The sequence below is a fragment of the Lampetra fluviatilis genome, chromosome 1 (assembly GCF_964198595.1).
Source record: "Lampetra fluviatilis chromosome 1, kcLamFluv1.1, whole genome shotgun sequence".
Taxonomy (NCBI): domain Eukaryota; kingdom Metazoa; phylum Chordata; class Hyperoartia; order Petromyzontiformes; family Petromyzontidae; genus Lampetra; species Lampetra fluviatilis.
In genome coordinates, this window is record NC_136275.1 from 312,941 (window position 1) to 336,663 (window position 23,723).

Genomic DNA, 23,723 nt, shown 5'->3' on the forward strand with positions numbered 1-23,723 from the left:
GGAGAAGCAGAAAGAGAGGTGAGGCTGACCTGCAGTGTGGTGAGTGGGAGGGTGAGTCGTCGAGTGAGTGGGTGGGAGGGTGAGTGGATGAGAGAGGTTGGTGAGTGATTGAATGGTTGAATAAGTGAGTATGATATTGAGTGGGTAAGTACGTTGGTGAGTGAATGCCTGAGTGGTGAAGTGAGTGGGAAGGTGAGTAGGGAAATAAATAGGCAAGTTGTTGAGTGAGTAAATGACTTAGTGGTTGGTGAGTGGGAATGTGATTGGATGAGTGAGTAAGTTGTTGAGTGAGTAATTTAGTGGTTGGTGAGTGGGAGTGTCAATGGGTGTGTGTGGTTGAGTGAGGAGGTTGGTGAGTGATTGGCCACACGTCTCGAACGAGTCGGGATTACCCACACTTTCCCCCACCGCCACCGCGCGCCTCCTGCTCCTCCTGCTCCTGCTGCTGCTGCTCCTGCTGCTCCTGCTGCTCCTGCTGCTGCTGCTCCATGGCGCGAGCGCCGCGGTGCCACCGACGCCTCTTCAAGGTGCGTCGGGGGGGGGGGCGGAGGAGTTGAGGGGAGACGCATTCCATGGGGCTGCGCGTGGAGTGAGCGGGACCTGGGACCTGAACCTCCCCTAGGTGGATTCAGCCATAAACGAGTGCCTATGGCGCAGCTGTGTACACATCAGCACCGGGGAGACGAAGGCGGCCGGGCGAGTGCTGCAGGACAACCCGCAGCGCCGTGCTCCGTGCCGAGCGTCGTCGGCGCTCGCTTAACGGCACTTGTCCCAACTCTCTGTCTGAGGCTATACGAGGGATCTTTGTATTTGCTGTGACCTGGGCGGTATTTGAACCCAGCATGGCCACACTGAGTGTCAAGAGTCGTGTTTTTCACTCCAAGTTCTCGTAGAAGGAGACGTCACCGCGTAAGCTCACGAGTCATTGGCAGGTGCAGTTTCTATTCAGAATCTGATACTTTGCCAATACCTGTGTCGTGAGGTATGTTGTTTATTTTATCTTTGGAAGGATACTGGAGGAATTCACAACCGGGGAGAACATACACACCACTCTACGCAGACTCACTGTCTCTCACCCACTCTCACTGTATGGAATTGATGTGGTTGAGGAATTGGTTCAGAGTTGGTAGGCCATGTGGCCAGATGACGAACGTGTCATCTACGTACCTCTTCAACAAGGACGAACGTAGAGTGGATGCCTGGATGGCATCTGTCTCAAATTTTTCCCTAAAAAAATTGGCTACAACTGGAGATAAGGGAGAACCCATTGGGGTATCTTCAACTTGTTTGTAGAATGTTCCATTCCAGGTGAAGTAAGTGTTGGTGAGGCAGTGTCTCACCAGGGCCGATATTTCAGCATTCATTCCTTGTTGGACCAAATCTTCAACGATTGCAATGGTGTCAGGCACAGGAACCTTGGTCATCAAAGAAACTACATCGAAATTAACGAGCAAATCACCTGGAGATAGTGAGATTTCCTTAATTAACGATACCAAGTGTGCTGAGTTAAGTACAGCTGAGGTGGTCTTACCAGTGAATGGTTGTAATGCCTCAAATAGAAATCGGGCCAGCTTCTAGGTGGGTGAGTCAATGGTGGAGACGATAGGACGAAGTGGTGTGCCTTCTTCATGGATTTTGTTGGTAAGCCATACAACAATCTGGGTGGTTGATTCGATTAAAGATGTCGAATCAGTGATGCTATTGTAGAGGTGTTACGGAGAGCAAACAAACACACTGGGCGTGGTTATGCCCGTACGCCAAGAGGTGCTTACATCCACGTCCGCACCGTTGAGCCTGGGGGGCTGACACGGAGCTGGGATCCCCTACGGCCCCACCCCTCAGGGGGGAGTTGCTATATAAGGCGGTGAGCCGGAGGGCTCGGGGTTCAGTGTTCAGCCTTAACCAGCGAAGCAAGAAGACCGGCTAGATAGGCCCTGGGACTCCCCTAGATCGCTGTCCTTCTCAGGACCGACCAGGGCAAGCCAGTGGCGTGGCCCCAAGAGCCCAGAGTCGGTGCTCTTGTCAGAGCCGGTCTGGGGACTCAGGGTGCCGTAATCCCAGCTTAACCAGGGCTGGGTTAGCTAGCCTCCCCTAGCCCGGTAGTGGAGGACCTAGGAGTAGGCTAGCTGTGACATAGAGTGTTGATCTCCCAGTTAGACGGGTGAAGGGGCCGATACCCCTTCGAGTGTTGTGCATCTCGGCCTGCTATGTACTTTGTGCTTAATAGATAAGTGTGCCTCCAACTACGTCGTCCAAGTCTCCTGCAACCTACTACACTATTGTTGGTTTTCGTAACCAGGCGGTTGGTGGGATCTCTATTGATTTTGGTATAGCTACCATCATTAATTAGGTCCTGAATTTTGTTTTTGTGTGTGGTTTTGTCCATGATGACAGTGGCATTGCCCTTGTCAGCTGAGAGGATGACGATGTCATCTCTCTTTTTTAATTGAGAAATCTCAAAGCGCTCATCCTTACTGATGTTGCTAATAGGTGTCTTAGCGTTTTTGAGGATTTGCAGCGATTTCCGATCTTGCCACGTTTGCAGGAATATGTCCCAAACCCTTAAGGGTTACGTCGACCTGGGCAATGATATCACCAACTGGGATGTGTTTAGGGGTGACTGCGAAATTCAACCCTTTAGCTAGACCCAATTTTAGGCTGTCGGAAATTGGACTGTTACTCTGATTGATAACAACCTTGTAAACGTCTAACTTTTTAACGTGTGGATATGGCTTCTTCTTTGAAAGGAGGTTGAACTTGGAAATCAGGTCATCTTTGCATTTAGCTGACATTGAGGCAGCTGAAGATGCTGCCATGTTATCTATATGTTCCCAATCAAATGTAGAAATTTTTTCCGTCAATGTTGAGTGTGTTTTCAAGAGAGTCTTGTCTAAATTGTCTAGTTCAAATCGGAGTAATCTTATTCCGATGTTAGCAGTTATTTTCGACTCTCTGATTTTACGTTAACAGGTTAAATGTCTCACACTAACACAGCCGCCGTTGCTCGTGTCCTCGATGTGGCGGCGGCTCTGCGATCTTACAATGACTTGCTAATCTCTCACAATACAATGGCCACCTCCATGCCTTCGTCGTGGAGGCAGCTCTCCGATCATACATTTACATGCAAATTTCTCACTTTAACATCACTAGCCCCGCCCATGGCGTTTATGACCCTTGTAGTCACGAAAGCTTCAAGTCAAAGTGAACAATATTAACAAAACCCCTATGTGTGCCTAAACAAATAAATACCCCAACCCACCTATACAATACTAGCTTTACTACCCAAGCTTCGCCCGGGACTTGGATTCACCACGCCCGGCCGCCTTTGTTTCTCCAGTGGCGATGTTTACACCACACCAGTTACTTTGTGGAGTCAGAATTTTTTATTTAGCCTTGATTGGCGTGGCTCGTAATTGGACATCATCGCGGGGTCGTGTTCTCTTCCGAACATTAAAAAACAATGGTGAGTAGCCGGTGGTTGCGTGAGGGGCCATTCTATAGGCAGCCAGGACTCGAGGAACATGCAAGTCCCACTCAAGTTGGGACTCGCTGACCTGATGGCTCAACATGGAGGTCAGAGTCATGCGCAGCCACTCTACCATTCCATTAGTCTGTGGGTGGTATGGTGATGTACGTACTTTCTTTGTTCCCAACAAATCGCACACCTCACGCAGTAATTTCGAAGGAAATGTTTTGCCCTGATCGGTCAGAAGACGCTCGGGGGCACCTTTGTCCATCACGTAGCCATTGAGGAATGCCTCCGTGATTGCCGCTGCCGACTGGTCGGGGAGCGGCCAGGCCATCTGCCATCGTGAAAAATACTCGACTCCCATGAGCAAATACTTATTTCCACGAGGGGCAGTGGGAAATGTACCACGGATATCCAGAGCAACCAGCTCATTTATGCGGGATACCTGAATAGATTGCAATGGTGGACAACAGGGTTTAGACGGCGGTTTTCGCCGCGCGCACTGCACACATCCTTTCAACAAATTAGCGACATCTTCCGCCATGCCAGGCCAGAAGAAGATTATAATTGGTGGTGTGTCTGGTTATGATTGGTGGTGTGTCTGGTTATTATTGGTGGTGTGTCTGGTTATGATTGGTGGTGTCTCTGGTTATGATTGGTGGTGTGTCTGGTTATGATTGGTGGTGTGTCTGGTTATGATTGGTGGTGTGTCTGGTTATGATTGGTGGTGTGTCTAGTTATTATGGTGGTGTGTCTGGTTATGATTGGCGGTGTCTGGTTATGATTGGTGGTGTGTCTGGTTATGATTGGTGGTGTGTCTGGTTATGATTGGTGGTGTGTCTGGTTATGATTGGTAGTGTGTCTGGTTATGATTGGTGGTGTGTCTGGTTATGATTGGTGGTGTGTCTGGTTATGATTGGTGGTGTGTCTGGTTATGATTGGTGGTGTGTCTGGTTATGATTGGTGGTGTGTCTGGTTATGATTGGGGGTGTGTCTGGTTATGATTGGTGGTGTCTGGTTATGATTGGTGGTGTGTCTGGTTATGATTGGTGGTGTCTGGTTATGATTGGTGGTGTGTCTGGTTATTATTGGTGGTGTGTCTGGTTATGATTGGCGGTGTCTGGTTATGATTGGTGGTGTGTCTGGTTATTATGGTGGTGTGTATGGTTATGATTGGCGGTGTCTGGTTATGATTGGTGGTGTGTCTGGTTATGATTGGTGGTGTGTCTGGTTATGATTGGTGGTGTGTCTGGTTATTATTGGTGGTGTGTCTGGTTATGATTGGCGGTGTCTGGTTATGATTGGTGGTGTGTCTGGTTATGATTGGTGGTGTGTCTGGTTATGATTGGTGGTGTGTCTGGTTATTATTGGTGGTGTGTCTGGTTATGATTGGCGGTGTCTGGTTATGATTGGTGGTGTGTCTGGTTATTATGGTGGTGTGTATGGTTATGATTGGTGGTGTCCGGTTATGATTGGTTGTGTGTCTGGGTATTATTGGTGGTGTGTCTGGTTTTTGTTGGTGGTGTGTCTGGTTATGATTGGGGGTGTGTCTGGTTATGATTGGTTGTGTGTCTGGGTATTATTGGTGGTGTGTCTGGGTATTATTGGTGGTGTGTCTGGTTATGATTGGTGGTGTGTCTGGGTATTATTGGTGGTGTGTCTGGTTATGATTGGGGGTGTGTCTGGTTATGATTAGTGGTGTGTCTGGGTATTATTGGTGGTGTGTCTGGTTATGATTGGGGGTGTGTCTGGGTATTATTGGTGGTGTGTCTGGTTATGATTGGTGGTGTGTCTGGGTATTATTGGTGGTGTGTCTGGTTATGATTGGTGGTGTGTCTGGGTATTATTGGTGGTGTGTCTGGTTATGATTGGGGGTGTGTCTGGTTATGATTGGTGGTGTGTCTGGGTATTATTGGTGGTGTGTCTGGGTATTATTGGTGGTGTGTCTGGTTATGATTGGGGGTGTGTCTGGTTATGATTGGGGGTGTGCCTGGTTATGATTGGTGGTGTGTCTGGTTATGATTGGTGGTGTGTCTGCGTATTATTGGTGGTGTGTCTGGGTATTATTGGTGGTGTGTCTGGTTATGATTGGTGGTGTGTCTGGGTATTATTGGTGGTGTGTCTGGTTATGATTGGTGGTGTGTCTGGTTATGATTGGTGGTGTGTCTGGTTATGATTGGGGGTGTGCCTGGTTATGATTGGTGGTGTGTCTGGGTATTATTGGTGGTGTGTCTGGGTATTATTGGTGGTGTGTCTGGTTATTATTGGTGGTGTGTCTGGTTATGATTGGTGGTGTGTCTGGTTATGATTGGTGGTGTGTCTGGGTATTATTGGTGGTGTGTCTGGTTATGATTGGTGGTGTGTCTGGGTATTATTGGTGGTGTGTCTGGTTATGATTGGTGGTGTGTCTGGTTATGATTGGTGGTGTGTCTGGTTAGGATTGGTGGTGTGTCTGGTTATGATTGGTGGTGTGTCTGGTTATGATTGGTGGTGTGTCTGGTTATGATTGGTGGTGTGTCTGGTTATGATTGGTGGTGTGTCTGGTTATGATTGGTGGTGTGTCTGGTTAGGATTGGTGGTGTCTGGTTATGATTGGCGGTGTCTGGTTATGATTGGTGGTGTGTCTGGTTATGATTGGTGGTGTGTCTGGTTATGATTGGTGGTGTCTGGTTATGATTGGCGGTGTCTGGTTATGATTGGTGGTGTGTCTGGTTATGATTGGTGGTGTGTCTGGGTATTATTGGTGGTGTGTCTGGTTATGATTGGTGGTGTGTCTGGTTATGATTGGTGGTGTGTCTGGTTAGGATTGGTGGTGTGTCTGGGTATTATTGGTGGTGTGTCTGGTTATGATTGGTGGTGTGTCTGGTTATGATTGGTGGTGTGTCTGGTTATGATTGGTGGTGTGTCTGGTTATGATTGGTGGTGTGTCTGGTTATGATTGGTGGTGTGTCTGGTTATGATTGGTGGTGTGTCTGGTTATGATTGGTGGTGTGTCTGGTTATGATTGGTGGTGTGTCTGGTTATGATTGGGGGTGTGTCTGGTTATTATTGAGGGTGTGTCTGGTTATGATTGGTGGTGTGTCTGGTTATGATTGGTGGTGTGTCTGGTTATTATTTGTGGTGTCCCGAGTTATTATTGCGAAGAATGCTTCTTGGACGAACACTTTCTAAATATAATTTTACCCTCACATGGCCACCCACTCCTTTTTCCACCTATTTAGGTGGCCCATTCCTCTCAACCAACCGTGCGAAGCGAAGCGGGGACAGAACACACGGGGCGATGATTCGAGACACAGTTGTTGGTGTAAACTATCCCTAACCATGTGTGACACTGACAGCTCCTCACAAACACCTGATGGCCAACTCGCTGAAACGTCCCTACCCTACTTCAATTATTCCCAAGCAGTCGCCCATTCATAGACTAACTGTACACACTCATCATAAAGGGTTGACAACTGATGGCAGTCCTAGGGATAAAGAAACACACACATCCAAAGCAGAGCAATGAGGAACTCTGAGCAATGCCTAAGACGTGGCGAGCTCGTACACGGAGTACGAGGGAATGCTGCCTGGTTACAGTAGCTAATTGACTCTACTGACCTCATAAACAAACCACCCTCTACAACAATCAAACGAGGCATTGTAAGTCCCTGCTACTTCCTCTTAACAATCCCGGGGTGTGATTCGGTGGCTGCTCCCTCACTGTGGAATTCAATCGTTGCCAGCCATGCGAAACCTCCATTCACTCCTTCAGAGATGCAGCTGTAACAAAGAATCAAACGAGAAGCGAGAGCCCGACTCTGAATGGATTACACTTAAAGTTCCCCGTTACTGTGTTTGCTATCAGCTAACATTGTTTCCCTTCTTATTTGTTAGTACAAATAAAATCGACAAGCATTCATGTGCTTGGCCAGTTTCCTTTTCCTGTAACCGAAAAAGCATGATTCGATACCTCCTGTTTGCTTTGCGATCTATAAACCCGTGATTGTAACTAAGATATGTACACTCTAGTTTCAAGTTTAATTTATTAGGTATAGCCCTGTGAGCCATGCGGCTCTTGAGTCGGGTGCAACCGCAACAGACAAAATATGAACAGAGAACATCTTAAAGCGACGACGCGCGACAGAAACATCCTGGATAAACCAGCAAATCTTTTAGAAAAAACACCATATTACAACGCTGTGTGCAAAAATCCCAGTGTGATGCAAGTCAAACAATAACAACCATAAGACAATTTAGATTCAAGTTATCAAGCCAACTCCGCACTTCCGCAAGAAACATGGCTTAACTATTGTGTTGAAATATTTATTTTGACCACAGAATCTTGCCCGCGAATGTATTGAAGCCCTTAGCCAATTGATAAGCATTTGCTCGACAAGCAGGCACACTGCTGCACACCATTGTTCCAAGACATTTCGTTAATTGCATAATCTTACCAATGAATTCATTGAGGTCTACTTTTGCTTTCGGGACATGTTTCTATATTGCCGTTCGTGTGAATATTGTCACATTAAATTGTATTGACTTCTTCCTATCGCTGCGTATGCTCGCGTTACTCTGAGTAATTAATCGATTGTTCTGTCACCCAGTTGAACTAACGTGATCATTGAGGGTTAAATGTACGGAGCAATGAGGAGAACCTCTCCAGGAGTACTGTGTTTACATTCCTAGCATAAGAGTTCGCATATTAGAGTGTTATGTTTTTGTTTAGAGATTAAAGTTGCTTAACACAGAAGTGTCTGAGTGGTGCCTTCCTAAGTTCATGCATAATAATCTTAATTATAAGAACTGTATCCAGCGGTGAGATCTGAATATTGAGACCTGACATAAACACACTAAGACATAATCAGTAAAAGTTAAAGCAAGAATCATTGTATTATCCCGATTAATAATACAACCCTAGACAAAGAAGCCGAGCTTAATCAGCATACTTACATCACACTTGCATAACTTAATACCATTCATTGGAATCTCCCGATTGATAATACAACCGTAAACAACGAGGCAGAGACATAATTTTCATAATTTGCATACATTAGCGTAATTACATACACTTGCATAATGTATTACAATTACACCTCCATAATTAGCATTAATTACGTACATAATTGCGTAAATTAGCATAATTTCGGCTACTTACGGATTTGCCCATTTTTTATGTTTTTTTTATTTTTGTAATTATTTTTTAAGACCCGACATATACAACAGCGCGCACCACACAGCACGCGTGCGCGCATATTTGTACCATAGCAGTACACCCGGGAAATAGAGCCTAAAAGCTTATCGGGTCTTTCTTGCAGTAATTAATGAAATCAATGCCCTGTTTGTATGTATGTGCTAAACACACCAAATCACGCCTTAATCATCACCGTAAAATGTACTCCAAAACTGGTTTTTGAGCCAGCTCATCGTTACTGGGTGCCTCACCTACCACCCACAATATCTTCTCTGGACCTATATATTTTTTTGTTTTTGGGTAGTAAGTGTTATTTCCTTATTGCTTATGCCTCAAAAGTACAGAAAATGGCTATTATTCCCATAAACTTTGCTTTTGTGACCAGGACAATGATATTTTTAAATTTACCTATTTTCCAGAACATTCCAGATAGATTCAGTGGAGAGTAAACTTGGAGTAACTTCTAAAACATTCTAGAACTTTCCAGTAATATAAATAGTATAAATACAGCGGCCTTAAGTCCACCAGTGCAGTTTAGTTCAGCTGCCTAAGTGGATACATATCTGCATTTTTCTGAGATGGCATCAAGAGGCTGCAAGCATCCGGCAGATGCATTTGGTTATGTCTGCGGCCAATTTACCAAGACAAGAGCGAAAAAGTATTCTGTGGAAGCATCTGCTAAGATGTGTGCGGCCTAAAAGGCATATTTCAGCATGCCTGTCGGGGATCAAGACAAACGCTGGGCACCTCATTTCACCTGCGAGCAATGCAAAACAACTCTGGAAGGTAAGATGGATAACTGTTGCACGTAATTTTACGTTATAAAATTTGTAAAAATTATTAAATTTTAAAAGTTTTTAATTTTAAAATGTTTTACAATTTTCAACACTGTGGCCAAGGGCTTTTCTCTTGTTGCTGCTCAGACAATTGTCCGAGTCGGTCAGGCCCCGTTCTTGCAAGTTTTGAACGGGGGCCCGGAAGGCATTGTGGTGCCGGCCGGTATGGTTTTGGCCCATGCGACTACCGCCTTCACGGGCTACGAGGAGGGCCATCCACACGGATTGGCCGCGGGAGTGGGCTACGGCGCTAATTCCGACGATTGGTAGATCGCCGAACTGTGCCGGGAGAATTCGTCATTGACCACTCAGCAGCGTGATACGCTGCGAGCGCTGCTGTCTGACTACACTGACGTTTTTAGCAGGAACGATTTTGATTTGGGACGTACGTCGCTCTTGTCCCACCACATTGCCACCGCTGAGGCGAGTCGATATGGATGAACCCACACCGCATGAGTCCCGCGGAGAGGGACCATGTGCGCGGTGCAGTGGATGAAATGCTTGCTGCTGACATAATTTCGCTATTTAATAGCCCTTGGGGCTTTCCTGTTGTGTTGGTAAAGAAAAAAGATGGCAGCCTCCGGTTTTGTGTTGATTTTCGGAGGCTGAATAAGGTATCCGTGGCAGATGTGTACCCTCTGCCACAGATGGACGATTCCCTCGATACCTTGTCAGGGGCGAAATTATTGTCCACCCTCGATCCTCGATCTCTCGTCAGGGTTTTGGCAGCTGCCCCTCGATGATGCGTCGAAACCAAAGACAGTGTTCCGTATGCTTCAAGGCCTGTTTGAATTTAATTGCCTTCCCATGGGCCTGAACGTCACTCCTGCCACGTTCCAGCGCTTGATAGAGCTGGTTTTGTCCGGGTTGCAATGGGACACGTGTCTCATATACTTGGACGATATTATTGTGTTCAGTCGTACGTTCGAGGAACACCTTCAATGGTTGAAGGCTGTTTTCGACGGGATGCGGTCCACTAATCTTAAATTCAAGCCTAAAAAGTGTCATCTTCTGCAATGCTCCGTGCGTTACCTTGGTCACATCGTCAGCTCCGACGGTGTCGCCACGGACCCGGACAAAACCTCTTGCGTCTGTGACTGGCCGACCCCCGCCTCTGTGGGGGATGTGCGTCGATTTGTCGGGTTCGCGTCCTTCTACCCTCATTTCTTTCCAAATTTTGCTACCATCGCGAAGCCTCTGCACACCCTGACGGGGAAAATCAGAGGTTTAAATGGGGATTGGAGGAGGAACTGGCGTTCCGAACCCTCCAGGATCGATTGGCGACCGCGCCCACACTTGATTATCCGGACTTTTCATTGCCCTTTATCCTGGACACTGATGCTAGTGATACGGGCATCGGTGCTGTTTTGTCCCAGCGCAAAAATGGCGTGGAAAGTGTGGTGGCTTATGGTAGCAGGGTTCTCCCTCTGGCGGAAACTCGCTACTGTGTTACGCGCAGGGAACTATTGGCGATTGTCCATTTCATTCACCAATATTGTCCTTACCTGTACAGCAGGAAATGTATTGTACGCACTGGCCGTGCTGCCCTGCAATACTCATTAAAGATTGAGCAACCGTCTGGCCAGCTGTCGCGATGGCTTCAAACGTTACAAGAATCCTCTTTTGACATATGCTACCGTAAAGGTGCTCGCCACGGTAATGCGGACACGCTCTCCAGGTTGCCGCAGGGCTTCCCTTGTGCATGCGCATCGGGCACAAATCGATGCACAATTCTTCCCCAGCCCCCTCGGCCTGTCATGTCCGCTGTAGTGGATTCCGTGGACCATGCCGGGCTGGGGCCGGCTGACAGCGCGTTAAACCTGCCGCGATCAGTATGACTACGCGAGCAGCTGTTGGATGACTCGTTGGTTTCGCTGCGGGGTCGGGCTGATGGATCGCGGGTGGCCTCGTCCAAGGACGACTCCCAACAGGCTACCTTCCAAGATGGGTTGTTGATGTGGAGGGACGAGCTGTTGAGCCGTTGGCGCCTGGTGGTTCCCGTCACGCTTCAGCACGAACTGATTCGGGCGCTGCATGCCAAAACATTCTGCATCTCGGCGTGCAAAAAACCTTGCTCACGATGCAGCGGGATTATTTTTGGCCTGGCATTACGGCCGATGTTGCCAAGGCTATTCAGGCGTGCCAGGAATGCGCTCGGCGGAAACCTCCATGCAACAAATATATTCCACCTTTTAAATCGATTAAGGTGATGCGAGTTAATGAACTTGTGGCTCTCGATATCATCGGGCCGTTTCCTCCTTCCGCCAGGGGTAACAAATTCCTGTTGGTGGGGGTGGAATATTTTTCACATTGGCCGATGGCTTGGCCCCTGCCTGACCAATCGGCATCGTCCATCACCGATGCATTCCTGAACAGTTATGTGATGGACAAAGGTGCTCCGGAACGGCTGCTTATGGACCAGGGCCGAAATTTCTCATCCAAGTTGCTGCAGGATGTGTGTGATGCCTTGGGCACAAAAAAGATACGCACTTCACCTTACCATCCGCAGACAGATGGGATGGTAGAACGATTGAACCATACCTTGTCGGCCATGCTCTGTCACACGGTGAGTGAAAAGCAGGCCGATTGGGACCTTCACATTCCTAGTGTACTGTCTGCCTACCGTATGGCCCCGCATGCTTCTACGGGTTACTCACCGTTCTTCCTCATGTACGGTCGGGAGAACGTGCCGCCGATTGGCGTGCAACTGGGAGTGCCCGCTAAGGAGCCCGCGCTGACCCTACCGGAACATGTCCACGATTCGGTTCGCCGTGTCGCAGCAGCACGCAAGGCAAGACCCAGGCCCGGAACGAGCGATGCGCTCGTCAGTCGCGACGCGACATGCCATGGGCTGTGGGAGACCGGGCCTGGTTCCATTGTCCCCAGGTGCCGGTGGGTACTTCTCCAAAACTACACAGGCCATGGCAAGAGCCTGTCGACTTGATAGAAATACGCAATCCTCAATGTGTACATTGTTGTATCTATGCCCTGTTTTCCGTTATTAATATTAAGAATAATTAAGAATTTTTTTTTAATTATATCTATATATATATATATATATTTTTTTAAATTAAATAATGAAAACAACCCACTACAAGCACACCAGGAATCTGTGAAACGGCCATTAAACTGGTAAGAAGTCGGTCACAGAGAGGTCGGAGACATCCAGATGGACAAAGATCGATAACCTGAACTCACAAGACATCTTGAGATGCACGGAGGGGGTGCAGAGCAGAGTAAAGGATAATAACGGTTGCCACTCGCGTTTTCTTAACGTTTTCCTAACCGAAAAGTAGAAACTTAACAAAGAGAATTAACCAACAAACCATAGTTTTTTTATTAGTAAGTATCTTATATTACTCGTATTCACCGCATACATATTATTTAGAATTATATGTTTCCTATCTACACGACCTTCCGAAAAACTAAAGAGTACGAATTCCAGAAAGCTTAAGTGGAAACATAGTTACATTTAACCTCAGGACATTAAAATATAACTCAGAATAAAACACCAATCTCTGGAGAACTAAACTTAGCGAAGCCCCAAAATAATAATGTGACGAGGATCATTACGAATATTCATTAAACATAGACGAATGATAACCACGATACTAAGACCGAAGGAACTCATAAAATATAATTCAAGAATAAATGTAACACACAGGACCACATAAATGTATCGCATACATCTCCTCGACCACCTTTGTCTTCCAGCGGGGTCTGACCTCAGAATGACCCACGCAGGGCAAGCAAGAAGGGAGCAGAAAGGTCACAAAGGGGGGGGGTTTGTGCTGACATTCGAGAACATCTGTTTTTTTTTTTCTGTTTGTTTTCTCTCGCAAGAGACGCGGAGAGAGGAGAGGGTGCTCACGTTTGAGTTAAACACGGCCGTCTTTGTCTCCCCGCAGCACAAGCAGATGGCCCATGAATGCTTGGAGGGTTAGGAAAGGTCGCGAGGAGGGGTCGCGGGGGTGTCTGCTTCTTCTCGCTCTGTTTGTGTTTTTTGTTGCCCGCTCACAAGGAATGCGCAGTAGAGGGGAGTCACGTTTAGAGTTAGGCACGGGCGCACACAGCGAACAAGCAGTCTGGGTCGAGTCGTGCTCAGTCTTGGGACTCGGCTTGCGACGCAGCTTTGCGAGGGAGGCTCGTGAGGGAGTTGGGGCAGAAGCTTGCCAGCAGGCACCGACACCAACCATGGGTGTCGTGTCTCGCAGAGAGGAGGGACGAGGTGTCGGCACGAGCCGAGAGAGTATCACTGAAAGTTCTCTTCTACAGTTATCCTGATGTGTTGAGTTGCTCGCAAAGTCAAGGATTGCGATAAGTTGATTGTACTAAGTTTTCACAGTCGGCTAAGAGGTGTGCAAATACAATTATAAATTTTGAGAGCGAATGCCAACAGCTGCAGCTGAAGTTGAGCTAACGAACAATCAGTCGGGAGAAAGAGAAGGAGAGCGCCAGTAGAGCTGCGCCACCGAGCGCCACCGAGCGCCACCGAGCGCCACCGAGCGCCACCGAGCGCCACCGAGCGACACCGAGCGCCACCGAGCGCCACCGAGCGACACCGAGCGCCACCGAGCGACCGAGCATCTTCAAGGACAGCATCGTGCCAACTCGTCATCTAGCAGTAGAGGGAGAGAGAGCGCAAGAGCAGCACGACTCGGACGTCACCGGGCGTCACCGAGCGTCGTGCCAACTCGTCATCTAGCAGTAGAGGGAGAGAGAGCGCAAGAGCAGCACGACTCGGACGTCACCGGGCGTCACCGAGCGTCGTGCCAACTCATCGTCCAGCAGTGGAGAGAGAGAGCGCACAAGCAGAGACACGCCGAGCGAGGGAGCAGCAGGGGCTCGCGGCGGCCACGCCCAACCCAGAGAAAACTTCTGGCCGCTGTTTGTATCCTCCCACACCACACAAGCTAACGACACAACTCCCGGCTCTAAGAATTAATTAATATTACAAGGGGACAACGCACACACAGCACGCACATGAATAAGACTTAAAAAAATTGTCTTTGCGTTTCAAAAAGGGTTGCCATTTCGAGGTGGTGCGTTCAATATCAACTGGTCGTGCAAAGCAGTTGCTGCCGTCGAGTTACATGAATAGGAAATGTTTTAGTCATTCATTTTCGTTAACTGCATAATCACGCCAATGAAGAAGTATTTTTAGTCATTCATTTTCGTTACTGCATAATCTTGTCCATGAATTTATTGACGTATACTTGCTTTCGGATAAGAGAGTGTCATGTGTTTGTTTAGAATTAAAATTGCTTAACACCAACTGTTCGAGTGCTTCTTTCCAAGTCCATGCAAAACTATCTTATTCTTGATAACTGTATCCTGTGATGAGATCTGAAACTGGAGACCTAAAATAACATAAACACACTAAGATAATCAGTAACGTTTAATCGATGAAAATCGTGTTATCCTGATTGATATAACACTGGATAAACGAAGCTAAGCCTAATTATCATAACTGCTCACATTAACATAATCGCAAGCATCCGTATACATTACTACGATTATCTCCGCGATTATCATAATTTATGCATATAATTACACACATTATCATAATTTATGCATGTTAATACACACATTAACATAATTAATGCGATTTGCACATTTTTCGGAAAATTATTATTTTTTATTATTTTCATCAAAATTCATAACCCAACACATACAACAACGTAACCGGGCGGGATTGCTTCGTTGGTACGTCCACATGTCTCATTTAAACCATTTTTTGCTCCGCGTGTTGACCCTTTATCCCCATTGATTACCCTGCCGGGGTCTAATGCGTCCGATGTGCCACCTCGGTTGCCGGTTGATCCCCAAAAGGGGCCTGTTTTGCCTCCCACAGACTCACAGGCCCTGAACGCCCCTGCTGCTGCTGACAACCCCGCTCCGGCTGGGCCTTTCCCCGCCACGACGGATGCTGAACCTTCCGCTCTTCCGCCTCCTGTTACGATGGAACCGGCGGGGCCTCGTTCTACTGCTGGGGATGGACCGGCGTCGCATACACATTCCAGATCTGTTCCCTTTTGTTGATGGTTGTTCTTACTTATATTGCATCGCGCGTTCGTTATGCATCTTACTGTTTTACTGTGTTGTGTTGTGAGTGTTATTCGTACTTACCTTTAGTAGTGCGTTCGTTATGCGCCTTATTGTTGTTGTTGTGTTGTTCCTCATTCTCAGTGGCTCTCGTATTGCGCGTTTCTTCGTTTCTAGCCGGGACGGCTAGTTTTTTACACCGGGGGGGGGGGGGGGGGGGTGATGTAATACGAGAGTTCACCGGCGGTCGCCGATCGGTGGGATAGGCTCCGCCGGATCAGCCACCAGCCAATAGGATGGATGCGCCAAGTTCAAGGGCGGAGCTCAGGGGTTCTTGTGGGTAACCATCTAGAAGGTTCGTGAGGGGGCGTGGCTATAGGCGGGGCTTGGTGACGTGGGTGAAGGGTTATAAGGGGAAGCAGGAAGCAGCTCGGGGTCAGTGTGTGGAGTCTAGAGGCGAGACCACTTCTCGCGTCTCCGGCACGCCAGCGGCCACGTGGTGAGCCGGAGGCCGCCTCCTTGTGCGCCGTCTGCCAGCGGCGCGTGGGAGCGGAGCGTGAGCGAGCCGTGCGCGGAGCGGCAACGTCGAGCTGCGCGCGGAACGAGAGTGGAGCGGGGTCGGTGCGAAGAGAACGCGGAGCGGTCCGGCCGACGAGAAATAAATAATGAAGAAGTCACGAACTACAGATCGTCGTCGAAGTGCTTTATTACACTTGTAACAGCGTTCTCACCATTGTTCGCCTGATGATGGACGCTTGTGTCGTGATTTATTAAATTTTATTTCTACCTACGTGACTTTACCGAAAGAACCAAAAAGTATGGATTCCTGCAGTCACGAACGTTTCAAGATTACCACTCTACCATCTGTATTGCAACATAATGCTCAGCTGTCGATTATGAGAACTTCACTTGAAATTGCATTTTACATATATCCTTGTCTGTTTACATAATACAATGTCCATAATACAATACGGTGTAAAACTTTCGTGACTGCAGGGATTCACCTTCTTGGTTCTTTCGGTAAAGTCACGTAGAAGTATAATAATAAAATACTACAAATAAAACATAATAAAATAAAATTATCACGACGTTTCGGCCACAACACAAGCAGCCGTCCTCAGGTGAAGACAGAGCTGTCTGAAAGACAGCGCTCCAATGAACACTGCTTAGCTTGGCAGCATATTTTAAGCTTGGTGGGAGAAGAAGAGCGCCTTGACAAAGGAGTTTACATATCAACAGAGAAATTTAGCATTGAATAACCTGTGTTAATGTGAGAGAATTAGTAGAATGTTGCAACCACCCACTATCATACAAAGTTGTTTCACTTTGGTTTATTGTAGGATAGTGGGTGGTTGCAATTCTTTAGCGTCAATATACTAAATGCCTCTGTTGATATGTAAACTCTGACTTTAACATAGCCACTTCCGTGACCAGTTACATGCTAATTCCTCACATTAACATCATGGTAATCTCCCAGTTACAAGCTAAATTCTGACTTAAACATCCTGCTAATTCCCTCACATTAACACAGCTTATTCAATGCTAAATTACTCTGTTGATATGTAAACTCCTTAGTCAAGGCGCTCTCCTCCTCCCACCCAGCTTAAAATACGCTGCCAAGTTTAGCAGTGTTCATTGGAGCGCTGTCTTTCAGACAGCTCTGTCTTCACCTGAGGACGGCTGCTTGTGTTTTGGCCGAAACGTCGTGAGAATTGTACTTAATTATGTTTTATTTTTATTATTTCCCTTCTACGTGACTTTACCGAAAGAACCAAGAAGACAATGTGTCTGTTTAATGTCTTTGATCACCTCCGATTTACACGTTTGGCTATGTATGGTGCGAAAGAAATTCAACATACAGCACATACATATTGTGCATACATTTTAAACCCGATTTTATTTATTGCACTACGTCTAAAGAAGAACGTGGTCTCTTGAGTTTTGACCTCGTTAAACAAAATCAACTCGAAACGTTAACTTGCTACATGATAAGCACAAGAGTAAAATGTCCACGTGAATGATTCACTTGATTTTCCTCACCATTCACCTGGTTAGGTGCCAACGCTCCCTTTCACCCGCAGCAACAGCGATCCAATTGCAGTATATTGCACACTTGCTCCTCGTGTAGGTCTATATTATCATTATTAATTTCAATTGGCAGCCTAGGGGCAATTTCGTACGCTGCTGTGGCCGCGTTAAACCGTCTATTCTAAATATTATTGAACCATTTATATTTTAACAACAGTATTAAAGAAGACTTCTGGAGAGAGAAATTAACTCACAATCATTTACTAAAAATACACCCATTTTAAACGGTTACATGTTTTTTACATGCCAAGTTTTCCCCCCTAATTGGATGCTCTCAATCGGAAGCAGAAGCTGCCACCATCACCAGCTGACCCGTGCACGTGGGGGGGGGGGCGATGGTCAGAGGTGAACGCCTCCCCACGCCCGACGCACTCCCTCGGCACAGCACGAAAGGACGCGCCACTCCAACTCGCAGTCAGTCCTCCCAACTCCCCTGAAGGTAAGTTTGTACCAAACGTTTGCGGTTCTTGTGCTTTCTCCACTCCTAACCTCTAATTCTCCCATCATCACCACCACGTGAGCTTTTCAACACAAATACGACGCTATTTTATTATTGGGTGATTCCGATAACGACCCTCCCGAGTTCAGTGATCGATTTGAGATACAATCTACTCAACGTAACTCTCAATCGAGCTTTACGATTCAATTCCGTTGTGGATGACCACTGTAATTACGTAAAATTAACATTCCACTTAACACTGGCACAGCAATGCATGCACCAGTGGCATGAGACATGCAAGACGTGATGCTCGTGCCCCCCGCGGCCAGTCAATGGGCTGCGTCTGCAGCTGAATCGACATGTGGAGGTTTCTGCGACGTTCAGAGCGTGAAGGAGAAGAGAGGAATCGCAATGGAATTCGTCCGCTGTGCTGCCCGACGGGATATGACCCCCGCCAATTGTCACAAACCTTGGTTGGGTAGCTTTTGGCACAGACGGCCTCAAGCAAATTATTACCTTTAGATCCCGTGGAAGATAACGCCCGTTTTATTTGGACACGCGTAACGCATAAAACCATTAAATATCATCACCATCGCTACTTTCTGCGTAGTGGCTCGTAGCAGGTGGACGCGTTGACTCGTTGACTCGCCAGAGTGTCTGCAGCTACGACACGAGCGGTGCACCGTCTCAGCATTTGTAATGTGCTGTGCAACGGTGCTACTGAATGCGTGATACATTTTAAAAGCCCGCAGGTTGTGTTTGAATGATTTGATTTGTTGAAGCGAATAATACAATTTCATTCTTGATTTGAAGCTTTCGTGACTGCAGGAATCCATTCTCTTTGGTTATTTCGGTAAAATCACGTAGGTAGAAAAATAATAGATAACAATAGATCATTATCTTTCTACCTGCGTGACTTTACGGAAAGAACCAAAGAGTGTAGATTTTAAATAGTATTCAGTGTATCGTACATTGTAATTGTAATACAGTCATGCTATGTATTTTATAGCACAACTAGCGGGAAGTAGCCGGCGTTGCCCGGGTCTTAAAAATATTTCAAAACTACTCTTAAAAATCGAATAGCAGTGCGTACTAACTGTGGTGGTACCTGCTATGATGACAGCAGTGCGTACCGACTGTGGTGGTACCTGCTATGATGACAGCAGTGCATACCGACTGTGGTGGTACCTGCTACATCTAACGACTGTATGGTAGTAATAACTGCACGCATTGGGGTGGGGAAGACATCACACAGTGAAGAATTTACCTGCGCGTTTAGTGTATTTTTATAGTATTTTTAACGCGAAAGAAAACGTCCCCCTCACTCCCACCGAAGGTGTGCGACTTGGCATGGGCCGTCCCCCCACCCCCAGCAAAGGCGCGTGAGTTGGTATGGGCGTGCACGCGTCATGAATAAATACATTATAGTGAAGCGCACAAAAATCGCACTAAATCGCTAATGAAACGAATTAGAAGTTGACGGATGTAAAAGAAGCAATAGCGCTTGCTGATCGCGGAGCTTACGGCGTGGTGCCTGGATATTCTTGTTTTTTTTACATAAAACCCCACCGTTGGAAAGGCTAGCGCGCGACCACACACAAACGCACAATTTTTGACTTTTATATTTATATATATAGATTTGTGTACAGTACTAGCTGGGTTGTTCATGACATTACACATCACACTATCTACTGTATAAAGCTCAGATATAGTGCACGTGTGATGTGTAATGTTACATACCCTCGCCCTGTACTATAGCTGCGCTCTATACGGTAAATGGTGAGGGTATTTTGAGAAAATAATAAGAAGTGCCTATCGTCATAGAAAACTCACGTAGGTGATGAATCGTACATAGTGAAATAAAAGAGCCGTTGATGAGGTGTCAACCATTAATGTTGTGCAACAAAAGCACCGACGCATCAACATCGCGCATACTCGTCCTGCGCTCTTTCCCACAACACGGTACAGGTGCAGTACATGATTATACAATTGAGAATTCGAATAACATTGCTGGACTACAAAAGAACACGGAGTATAAAGCAGGCGCTTTCTGGCACACACGCACAGAACTACTAACTTTTATATACAGGGTGCTTACATTTGTTTTACCACTTCTTATAATTTGCAACAATACGACGTGAAATGTGCCGCCTCCTGTGTTGACAATGATGGCGTATAAGTGGAGACTCTTTGTCTTTTTGAAGCTGTTAACATTCATTTGTTATCATGTTACAGTGTATTGTCCGTTTTTTTCCATTAAAAACTATCGTCCCATATAAGTGTTAACAATTTTTTTAAGCACCCTGTATTTTGATTTAAAGCTCTCGTGACTGCAGAGATTCATATTCTTGTTTTTTCGGTAAAGTCACGTAGAAGGGAAAAATAAAATAATAAAAATATAAAACAATAAAACAATTAAAGTGGAAATGTCGTGAGAATTATATTGTTTTATATTTTTTTAATTTTCTTTTTTCCCTTCTACGTCACCCTGTATTTGTTTAACTTCCTTGTACCTGCACTTATATCAAGTTGCTGAACTGTTTGTTGTTGTAACATTCTTAACCCGTGCCTCTACGGGACATCTGTGAAAAAGAGCTTTATTGCTCATGGGTTTGCTCCTGCAGTATAAATAATTTTTATTCTGATGTAAGTCGGTCCAATGATGCCAAAATAGCATGTGCACTAATATAATACACCGTGTTACGGTGTATAAAACCCTGGATCCAAGCTCCACAGCCCTTCTAAGGGCTGTGGCTCAGTGAAGCCAGTGGTCAAGACCCACAGACCGAGTGGTCGGGTCAGTCAGCCTCCCCTAGGTCCCCGAGGCTGGGGGGTAGAAGGCTGAAGAAACTGGAGATGCGGATATGAAGTCAAACTGTAAAGCAGTTAAGGTTTTACCTGGTTAATAACATCCTTCCAATGATTGCTCAATTTGTATCCATCTTCTCGGTTGAAGTTATGTCTATGTTTATATATCTGGATTGCTTCATGAACAAACCTTTGATAGTATCCCGAAGGTTTGCAGAGTACCTTGGTCTCGGAAAAAACAATATCATGAGAGCCCACAGCATTATAGCAATGGTCAGCCACGGCGGAGGTATTAGTCCTGCCGTGTTTCAGATCTGCCTTGTGCTCGCGAACACGGTCCGACACATGCCGTTCCGTTTCCCCAATGTAACAATCACCACAGGAGCAACTTAGTTTGTAGACTCCCGGATATTGCATGTCAGGAATGACATCCTTCACAGGTGGGATTAGATCACGTATTTTGTGTACTGTACTGAATTGGACCTGGATCTTGTGTTTGTTTAAGATTTTGGCAATCTTTTTGGTAACGCCTGCTATGTATGGTAACGTGATGGTTATGATCGGCATCTCAGGGGTTGTTTCTCCATGGTTGGAGAAACCGCTTTGCGGATAATGTGGTCCGAATATCCATTCATCTTAAGGACCTGGTGTATGTGTTCCAGTTCACTGGCTAGGTGGTTTTGGTCAGAAATGCAGTGAGCCCTATGGTGTAGTGTTTTGATGAGGGAATTTTTCTGTGCTGGATGGTGGTGGGAATCAAGTTTCAGATAGGAATCTGTGTGGGTGGCTTTCCTGTAGATAAAATGTCCCAAAGAGTCATCAGGTTTCTTCTAAAACAAAACATCCAGGAATGGTAGCTTACCATCTTTCTCTACTTCCATGGTGAATTTTATGGATGGGTGTATGGAATTAATGTGGTTGAGAAATTGGTTCAATGCTAGCAGGCCATGTCACCAAATGACGAAAGTGTCATCCACATATCTCTTCCACAAGGAAGGACATAAGGTGGAAGTCTGGATGGCATCTGTTTCAAATTTCTCCATGAAAACATTCGCTATCACTGGTGATAAGGGAGAACCCATGGGGGTACCTTCATTTTGTTTGTAGAAAGTACCATTCCAGGTGAAGTAAGTGTTGGTAAGGCAGTGCCTAACCAGCGTAGGAGCATCAGGGTTCAGTCCATGCTGGACTAAATCTTCAATTATTGCTAAGGTGTCAGGCACGGGAACCTTGGTGAACAGAGAAACTACATCAAAGCTGACGAGAAGATCATCTGTGGACAGTGAAATGCCCTTGATTAGAGAGACCAAGTGAGCTGAATTACGTACTGCTGAGGTAGTCTTGCCAGTGAATTGAAGCAAGGCATCAGTCAGAAAACGGGCCAGCTTGTAGGTTGGTGAGTTGATAGTGGAAACTATGGGGCGAAGTGGAGTGCCTTCTTTATGGATCTTAATTTATTTTATTTTATACCTACGTGACTTTACCGAAAGAACCAAAGAGTATGGGTCCCTACAGTCACGAAAACTTCAAATCTAAAAATGCAGCATGCATCAGTGTGGGGATCGAACCCACGATCTCTTGTAGGCCAGGCCAGGGAGTTAACATCTCACCGCCATGGCACCCCAATTTACCCAGGAAAGCCTCACTCGTTCTCAATAGTTTTCAGGAGGATCTTGCCACGTTTTCGCACGAGGGGGTTATGTTGTGTGTACCCCCAATTGAGTAATGTAATTTGCAGATATATTTTCAGCATACTGATGTTTGGCCAATAGCATTGACACGGGGTTTTTTATATGGGAGGAAACCAGGAAACCCAGAGCAAACTCATGCACGTATTTTTCAATTATGTCGTACTGTATGTAGCCAACCATGGTAATCGGAAGTGCGGGGGAGGAATGTGGGGGGTGGCGGGGGGGGTGTTGGGGTGGGACCGACGGACTTTTGCTTCCACCAACAGACAATGACATTACAGTGCAGTGCAATATATGACTTTAGTTGTATATTTGAGGTAACAGTGGAACATTTGAATGTTAAGTTGATTTAAACAAATCATGATATCCAACTTCGTGGTTCTTTCGGTAAAGTCACGTAGAATGGAAACAATAAAAATAATAAAATAAAACATAATAAAATAAAATAATTCTCACGACGTTTCGGCCACAACGCAAGCAGCCGTCATCAGGTGAAGACCAGGTCTGTCGGGGAGACAGCGTCTGACGCTGTCTCCCCGACAGACCTGGCGTTGTGGCCAAATCGTCGTGAGAATTATTTTATTATGTTTTATTTTATAATTTTTATTGTTTCCATTCTACGTGACTTTACCGAAAGAACCAAGAAGATGAATCCCTGCAGTCACGAAAGCTTTAAATCGAAATCATGATATCCAAATTCACTTTCCAATGTTATTTTGTTTAACCAGGTGAGAAATCAAGACCAGGATGAGTCTCATTGCAAGAGGGACCTTGGACATAATCTGTCAGTAGGGGGGCGATGACTGCTATCTGAAATTCCAATTCAGTAATATGCGGGTAATTTTTTTATTTCTCAAATGTGGACCCTGATGGCGACACGTGACGGCCTACTCTTGTGAGTGACGTCACAGTTTATATTTGAGATATTGTGCCCGCAGTTATAACCAGGGCGACCATTGGAATTGAACCCGTTAAACTCTTTAACAACATACATAAATACATGCGACATGCTGGGCCGTGTCACATGTATGTATGTTCAGCTTTCGCGCCCTATTTGGTGGGCTGCGGAGTTATCGTCACTGTGTTTAATTACAGACTCCACTAACAAGCTGCTCCAGGCCATCAGTAAGTCCAATGTGTATGGCCGATGCAAGTTGGTGGCTGAGGCCCC

The 23,723-nt window shown here is 46.2% G+C and overlaps 1 long non-coding RNA gene across 1 annotated transcript; it reads left to right on the top strand.

Annotated features, from left to right (window-relative positions):
* LOC144931450 (uncharacterized) lies at nucleotides 1–23,723 on the top strand. The gene is made up of 3 exons (XR_013636571.1): nucleotides 1–39; nucleotides 17,903–18,053; nucleotides 23,648–23,723. It is a non-coding gene; the product is annotated as an uncharacterized LOC144931450 (long non-coding RNA).